Source organism: Phaethon aethereus (genome assembly GCF_964289735.1).
Source record: "Phaethon aethereus genome assembly, chromosome: 2".
NCBI lineage: Eukaryota > Metazoa > Chordata > Aves > Phaethontiformes > Phaethontidae > Phaethon > Phaethon aethereus.
The window spans coordinates 167,473,703-167,481,708 of NC_138582.1; positions in this window are offsets into that span (position 1 = coordinate 167,473,703).

An 8,006-nucleotide genomic window follows, 5' to 3' on the forward strand; every position below is an offset into this window, starting at 1 on the left:
TGTAAGAAAACTCGTTTGCGGGTGACCCCACGGTGGCTTGGTCACTTGACTGTGACAGTAGTGGAGGCATTTGTGAAGTCAGCTCTAAAAATCACATAGTGCTCCTTTTTTTAATATTGTGACAAAACCTCAGTAGCTGCCTGTCTTTATTTTGTTTTGCTAGTGCATTTATGGTGTTTTAATACTTTTTAATAGATTTTAGAGAGAAAACCTTGTAGGCTTGTAGTGACCTCTGTGAGGATCTGTTCTGATAAAAGAGCTAGACCTGAAACACAGATGGATTCTGATTCTGGTAGGTGATTATATAGCTACAGAGTTCATTTAAAAAAAAAGTTTTTTGAATGCTTGTGGATAGGTAAAAGAGAAAGAATAAATAAAAAGAAATTTTTATGGCTAGATGAATGTTAATAGAATTATTTTCCACATGCTACCATCACAGATTACAGAGCTGTCATATTTTATGCAGGGGATTAAAGAATTTTATTCCAGTTCTGACTGAAAATAGCTTTTCCATTTTCCTTCTGATAAAGAAAAGGTTACAACAATTAAGGTATTGGAAACATTAACTTACTATTAATTTCATAACCAGGCCTAGACTGACTATTTTATAAATATCAATGTTTTATTGAAAAATGAACATTTTTCTACCAATTTTAGAGTCTCTGTAATACTGCTGAAGAGTTGTTGCATTCTTGGAAAACGGTCCACACCAGCTGTGGAAACCACCTCCACCTACTCACATGGTTAATGTTGCACACATACTTAAGTCTCTTCCTGCAACAGGGACTATATTAATCCAAAGCATGTTTTTTTGTGTCTTTGTTAATGTAAAATTTGCTCTTTATGCAGTATCTTTATGCAGGAAATGCAGACAACGACCACCATTAAAAATCAAACTACCCTACTTATCAACCTAAGAAAGGTATCGTGGGATTCCCTGTTGTTGACCACCACCTTTTTTTTTTCCTGCTGAAGATGTGTCTGCCGTAGGAACTGTGTGTCTTATGGTCTTTGTAATGGGAGACCGTTACAAAGAAAGTAAGTTTTTACCATTCCAGATGCAGTCCCAGTGGGATCACCTGGTCAGGTGCAAAGGGATGGGATTTGTCTGACATTATGTGGTTGTCTAAGAGGCAAGTGCCTAAATTCAGGCCAGGCAACCCAGGCTCTCTTTACAGTAAAAAACGACGAATAGATAATTTTGATAAATTGATAAAAATTGACCAAAAAAACTGATAAAATGTGATTTACCTAATCTGTTTTAGATACTCTGTTTTAAGATGAGGTGAATTGCACTGCAGACTCCCCTCGCTAGCTCTCCAGGGTTTATAAAGGAAGCCCACCTAGATCATCGGTAGATGATCTGACGTTTAGCCTGATGGTCCCTTCCAACGTCCTCTACTACACGTAGGCAAGCGGCAGAAAGCTGTGAGCGTTGCCTGCACTCGCTGTGCTGACACTGTACAAATTTACAGCCTTCACAACCACCCCAGAGACTCCTCAAATCTGGTTCTCACCAGGCGTGACCAGTCTTACGATCGTCTCCCGAGTCAGCTGTTTTGCCCGGCATCCACAGGCTACCTCGAGCCTTCACAAGCCCGTTTGCCGCCCTGCACTAGGACATGTCGGGACCTTGCAGGGTGTTTCAGGGCTCACATCCAGGAGACTCCCGGAGACCTGCGTGGGTATGCGGAACCCTGGACACACGCTACTCTATCTGCCCTGGTGCGATCGCTCTGGCTTTTCCAGACAAAATACACCGAAGCAACCAGGTGCGAGGGCTGTCTATCCTCATCCGTCAGCTTTTGTGCATGTTGTTTGCATCTGTTTTCCTGAGTGCTCTTTCAGAAGCTCAGCAACAAAAGGAAAGTAGCTTTTAACTACTTGGATTTTAATCTTGGTCTGTCTCTGCTTTAAAAGCTTTGGAAAAAAAAATAGAGTGGCTTTTAATAAAGTAGCGACTATTGGAACACCAGTAATTTTCTTTCCTCCTAGAGACACGGTGGAAAATATAATTTAATTTGATTAATTCACAGCTCACATTTAAAATGTTGTGTTCTTTTTGTTTCTCTCTCTCTTTTTTTTTTTCTTTTTTTTTTTCCCCTACTTTCCTTTTGGCACTTGCATTTATCAGCTATTTGAAAACAATTCAGACGCTTTTAGCAGGAAGTGGTTACCTCTGCACCCAGCAAGAAAACTGCCAGAACATTGGTACCTCGACCTCTGATATGTGATGGAGAGGAACATTTGGTGAGTCATATAATGACTGAGACAAAAGGAAGCTAAATTCCTCTAATTTTTCTGCTTTTTCACTTCATAGGTGACTGCTCAGCATTTGGTCATGTACTACATTTCCGCTAGTACTCCACTTGTCTGTCTTTATAGCCACATATTTGAACAATGAAATATTAAAGTTACAGAAAGAAAAATGAAAAGTATTTCCATTACAGTTGGCTGGAACCTTCCTTTAATAATTTCTTCATTGGTTTTGGAGGCCAGTATGTCTGTTAAAAATCCTTCCTCAATGAAACCAAGATGTTTTGCATGGAATATTGATTTTGAAAAAGGATTATGGAGTTCACACTGAAATGTTTGGTCTACCTGAAAAAGTAAAAGGCAGACCCAAATATCAGACCTGACAATTTCAATACAATTTAATTCCATTAAATAATTTTGAATGTTTTACTTTTGCATTTTCCTTAGGGCTCCTATGAGCTATTAGAATTTGCATTTTGTTAATATTGCCTTTTCTTATGACATAATGATAATTCACAAAGACAGGCTATTCTTAAAATATTAAAACTATTTGAAAACATTGATCCACACCATCACTGGAAGTATTCAAAAACCATGTAGATGTGTCACTTCAGGACGTGGTCAAGTGGACACGGTGGTGTTGGGTTGATGGTTGACCTTGATGATCTTAAAGGTCTTTTCAACCTTAATGATTCTGTGATTCTGTGATTCAGTGTAATTTCAGGGAGAAGACTTTTGGAGAAACGTTAAACTCTTAATCTCCTTTTCCTCAGGTTAAAAAAATGGGGCTTTTTTTTTAGCAGTATGTAAAAATATTTCAGAATGCACACAGATACAGACACACACACAGACACACCAAACACACAGACACACGCATGTTTTTTCCAGAATTACCTTGTGCAGTACCTATGCTGTTTTTCCCTATATAGAGATGGTTTTTTCCTGTATATTCATACAGCTCCACCTCTTCCAAATTTCTGTTCCCCTGCATGTCGGTTTACCTGAGCACTTATAAAGTAGCTCCAGGAAGTGTAACCGCAGGAAATATCTCAACAAAGAGATTGTAACCAGAGTCTCTGCCAGTGTGTGGCATCAGCAAGAGGGGATAACAGGCCACACTGGAAAATAGTCTGATAAAAGATCCATATAAAAAACACGTGTCCTCTAACAGGCTTTTAGGATTTGGAGTGCTGAAAAGCTTTTTTGATGAGAAAAACAAGGTTTTTAGCAGCAAAATTGGACAAACATCAAGCAGTCGATTCCAGGCTGGGTAAACATGTGATGAGGAAAAGGCAGCAGGGGAGTACGTGGCCTCGGTGGCTGGTCCGTGTTTGCTCTGTAAGATGTTGCAGGAACCGACGTGTGCCAGGCAAAACCAAAATGTGAGAGCCTGTTGCTCGGGGCGTGTGCAATAGGGCAGCCCAAATAACCGAACACGGCCAGTAGTCACGAGCTGCTTCACTGTAGATGTTCATCTGCGGAGCACGAGGGGTTTTGGCAGGGGAGGCACCTGGGCTAGACTCAGCCAAAGGCAAACGGGTGGCACTGGTGAGGAGCATCCTTCTGCCGGGATGCTTGGGTCAAGCTAAGTTCTGTCTGAGATATGTGTCACCAAAGCTTCTAGGAAAAAATCCAAGTCTGAAGAAAACTGCCTTCGGATTTTCAGTACAGGTGCCTTGGAACTCACAGGAATTAAGCTCTAAGATTCAGGTTTGAGCTTTGAGCCAATGTATGAAATATAAATGAGATCAAGCCTAAGAAGCAGAGTGCAACTTGACCTCTTCACAGTAAAGGTCAACCTGATAAGGGAGCTGAAAAATACATGCTATTCTTCCTTTTGTAGGTGTGTAAAGTTTAAAAGTTATAATCTAAAGCCTTCTGACTCATGTGCTGCCTTTTCTGATTTGCTTGTCAATATCTTGGCAAAGCTAAACTAAAATGGCTAAACTTTGATAATGTTTAATAATAATTGATTAAAAAAAAATGTGTTGGATCAGAAATACTGTTTCATACGGTTGAGTTTCAGCTAAGACATTGAGATGAACCGCACTGCAGATGTGGTATCACTCACCAGTGACTTTAGAAGGGTCCCATTTCTAATTTAGAAGTTTAATTTTCAGGTGTATAAGTGTCTAAATTGCAGCATCTGAAACCCGATTCAAGAATCAAAGTTGATTTCTGTCTCTACTGCGTGTATTTGTAAGCATGCTTTCTTTTAACTGAATTTCAGCTGAGTCTTTTTCAAGATCACATTGCTTTCTAAAGAAACAAGGCATGTAGGATGCCGAGAGTGAGAAGGAAAGTTAAAGGAGAAACAGAATGAAGAGCAGAGATGCTCTGTGAGACATTGCAGATAAAAAAGGTGAAAAAAAATGGCAAGTGGAGCTGCCCATAAAGAAAATCAAACGGAACAGATCCTACACTTTCCACAGAAAGTCAGAGCAATTGTTCTGTAGCAGGTGAGACGAAGTGAACTTGCCGAAAAGTGTCAAAGCCTGTTCACTTGCCCCTCTTGTTTGCTATGCTGCTTACTTCACAGTCCTCTGCAGGAGACTCAGGAGACACCCCTGGACACTTTCAACAGGTAAAATGTTTAATTTATTCCTATCACTTCTCAGATGTCAGGGCTTTGAAGAGGAGAACCCTGCTGCTGCGTGTTCTGTTTTTTCTGGAGAGCAAACTAAAAATACCGACTAGATCTGCAATATGGTCCTTAGAACTTATTTTTTCTTATCTGCTTTTCTGTATAACTGTGCTTGGTCGGTGTTCATGAAATGAATTTTTACATAAAACCCAACCAACCAATCAAACAAACAAAACCTTGTCTGCTTTATTCTTTCTTCAGGAGTTCAGTTTCAAAATAAGACATGAAAAAGTGTCAGATTTTAGCTCTGTGGTTTCTGTTATGCTCTACGTGGAACTTGCCTTAGGGCAAGCTTTTTTCATACTAGCTTTCCTATATATTTCAAGTATGAATTGTGTTGACACATAGTCAAGTAATTTCCGCATGCAATTCAAATACTTTGGGTAGGACTGACTTAGCCTAACACCAGAATTCTAAATCTCCACTAGTCAAGCAAGGCTCACTGGCTACATGATGGAGAGAAGTAGGCATCTTTCAGAGCGCTGTACTTGTGACCTTAGGCGCAGTATGCCGAAATGAAATAAATTGTCCTTTAGTGATGCCTCTCTCTCTAAATCCATGAAGACAGACAAGAGGATACCTATGTCAGACTGAGACAGAAGCCTTTCAATACTGTATTAAAGGAGACAAATTCTACCCTGCATTCTAGAGCTGCAGAGAGTTTTCTTCTTACTAACTAATTAATAACAATATGTTATTATTAGCACTTACCTCTAGCTTCACACAATAGTGTAGGTGTTTGGTATTATTGAGAGATGGGACTGGTATCAGATAAATCTAATCTTTTAAAAAGCATCTAGATTCAATTGTTCAAAAATACCTACTGCTGTTTGAGATGTCCTGAAAAATCTTACACACCTATGTGATGCTGACCAGTATAATGTAGGAGCTGCATGAAAATTATGGCCTTGTGAAAAGAAGGGCAAGTGGAAGGATGTCTCATAGGGGGAGCTAATTAGGTAGTGTTTTAAGATGTCATTCAGTCGCTCATAGTCATCTATTACAATTAACATTAGATGAGATGCTCATCATATAAGTTACTTTAGGGTTTCCAGAACAGTTATATGGGACTGACAGATTGGAACTATGTCAGACAAATGACTTGAAACAGATAAAAAAAATTCTTCACTGGTACAGGCAGATGATGCAAGCATGACAGCTAACATATACCATAGCCACTTATATTTAAGTGCCTGTATTTAAAGCTAAATCCCACCACTAAAAGTGGGAATACGAATATCAATGACTTGATCCAGTTGTCCATACACAGGTCTTTTCTGTTGCTTGAGATGCTTGGATTACTCAAGGTGGCAGATGTGACTGAGGTCCTACAGGAGACCTGTGTCCTTCTGAACCATCTGCTAGAGGCCTAGTGGGGTAAGAATTTGATGGAAGCTGAAGGACCAATGTGCAAGTTTCTTGAGCTGCTGGACTGTGTGGTAATTTATTCTGTCCATCATACTGACTTCGGCTTAAAGCTTAGGTATAATCGTTGTTATTGTTCACTGATTTAGGTGCTAGGTTTTACTCGATGTCCTGGTTATTTCTGAAAACAGTACCCTAAGAGAGACTGAGATTACTGACTAGGACTATTGACCCTTGCTGTATGACAAAGTAGATGTTTTTAACCTCCAACCATGCTATATGATAAGGCAAGGCCCTCCCAACCAAGATGAATGGGATCCATGAAGACTGATCATAACATTTATCCAATTACATTGTTGCTACCATGGCAACATGTTTTTAGTGTTGCAGTTGAGAAAAAAATTATTTTATTTTCAATGCCTGTCTGGAGGTTAGAAGCCACAGGCAAGACTTCGTTCTTCTCTCATTGTAGTGTCTTCTCAAGAGAATTGAAATGAAAGCATGAAGACTTCAAACATTTCAGAGTCTTAGGAAAAACAAAGACTGAAAGAATGAGAACATCAGAAGTTGAAGAAGCAGCATCTTTTTTATGAAATATTTCTTTTAAAATTTATGCAAAGAAAATGCAGCTTTGTAAAGAGAACTGAACATAATCCCAAACACCAGTAGCAGTGCTCAGATAATGAAGGCAAGTTGTTTAGTTAGGTAAGCAAATTGCAGAAGAGTTAATCAAAATTCATAGCCCCATACAGCATCACTGTAGTGTTTAGTCCTCTTAGATGATAGAAGGCCTGTAAGCAGAAGATAATCTTTGTGTATATTACCACGTAGGTGGAGGGAGAGATTTTTCAAAGGTGCGTAACAGATTTTGACACATATATCTGACTACATGGCAATTAAACCTACATGGCTAATTGCTGTGGGCAAGCTTAAAATCATCAATTTAGATTGCATTGTAACTTCTAGACACTGCCTCAGGGGAGGCTGTTGGAAATGGGGGCAGGAGGAGCACGTGCAGGAAGCTTTCATAGAGATAAAAGACGACTTAGTAAGTGACGAAAATAAATTAGTCCAACGAGAACAAGTTAGAAGGTGAAGTTCTTTTACCTTCTATTAGCTATTCAGGAGTTAGAAATCAAATCTAAGCTGGTTGTATAGACCACCTCTATAGTCAATAAAACGAAATCCAGTGAAATGAAATCCGGAATTTCCCACCTCTAATTCATCTGACCTCTGTTAGTCATACTTTAACAGAGATTGAATTGACATTTGGAAGCGTCTGTGTGTCTCCACTGGCCGCCTACAAGTTTAGCTTGAAAAACAGAATAGAATAGAATATTTTCCATTAGAAGGGACCTACAATGATCATCTAGTCCAACTGTCTGACCACTTCAGGGCAAAAGACACTTTGATTTTACGTAAGATGAATCCAGCTTTATGTCTCTGCCCAAAACAAGAAGTGTTTTTTCCAAAAATTATTGTTCATCCACATGTGCAGTTTGTAGTGCATGAGAGTGGCACACACAGAGTATCTGATTCCTTCTTGGTACCAGAGAGTATGAATGTAGAGATGAACAGATGACTTCAAGTTTATGAATTGCTTTCACCCTCAGTTGATTGACATTTTGCTTCTGAGCTTCCACAGACTTTAAATTTCCATTTCTCTCAATAAAGAAACCCTTACTCTGTATCTAGATTGAAAGTGCTTTAGAAGCTGGGAAATTCTGCCTGCAAAGGACAA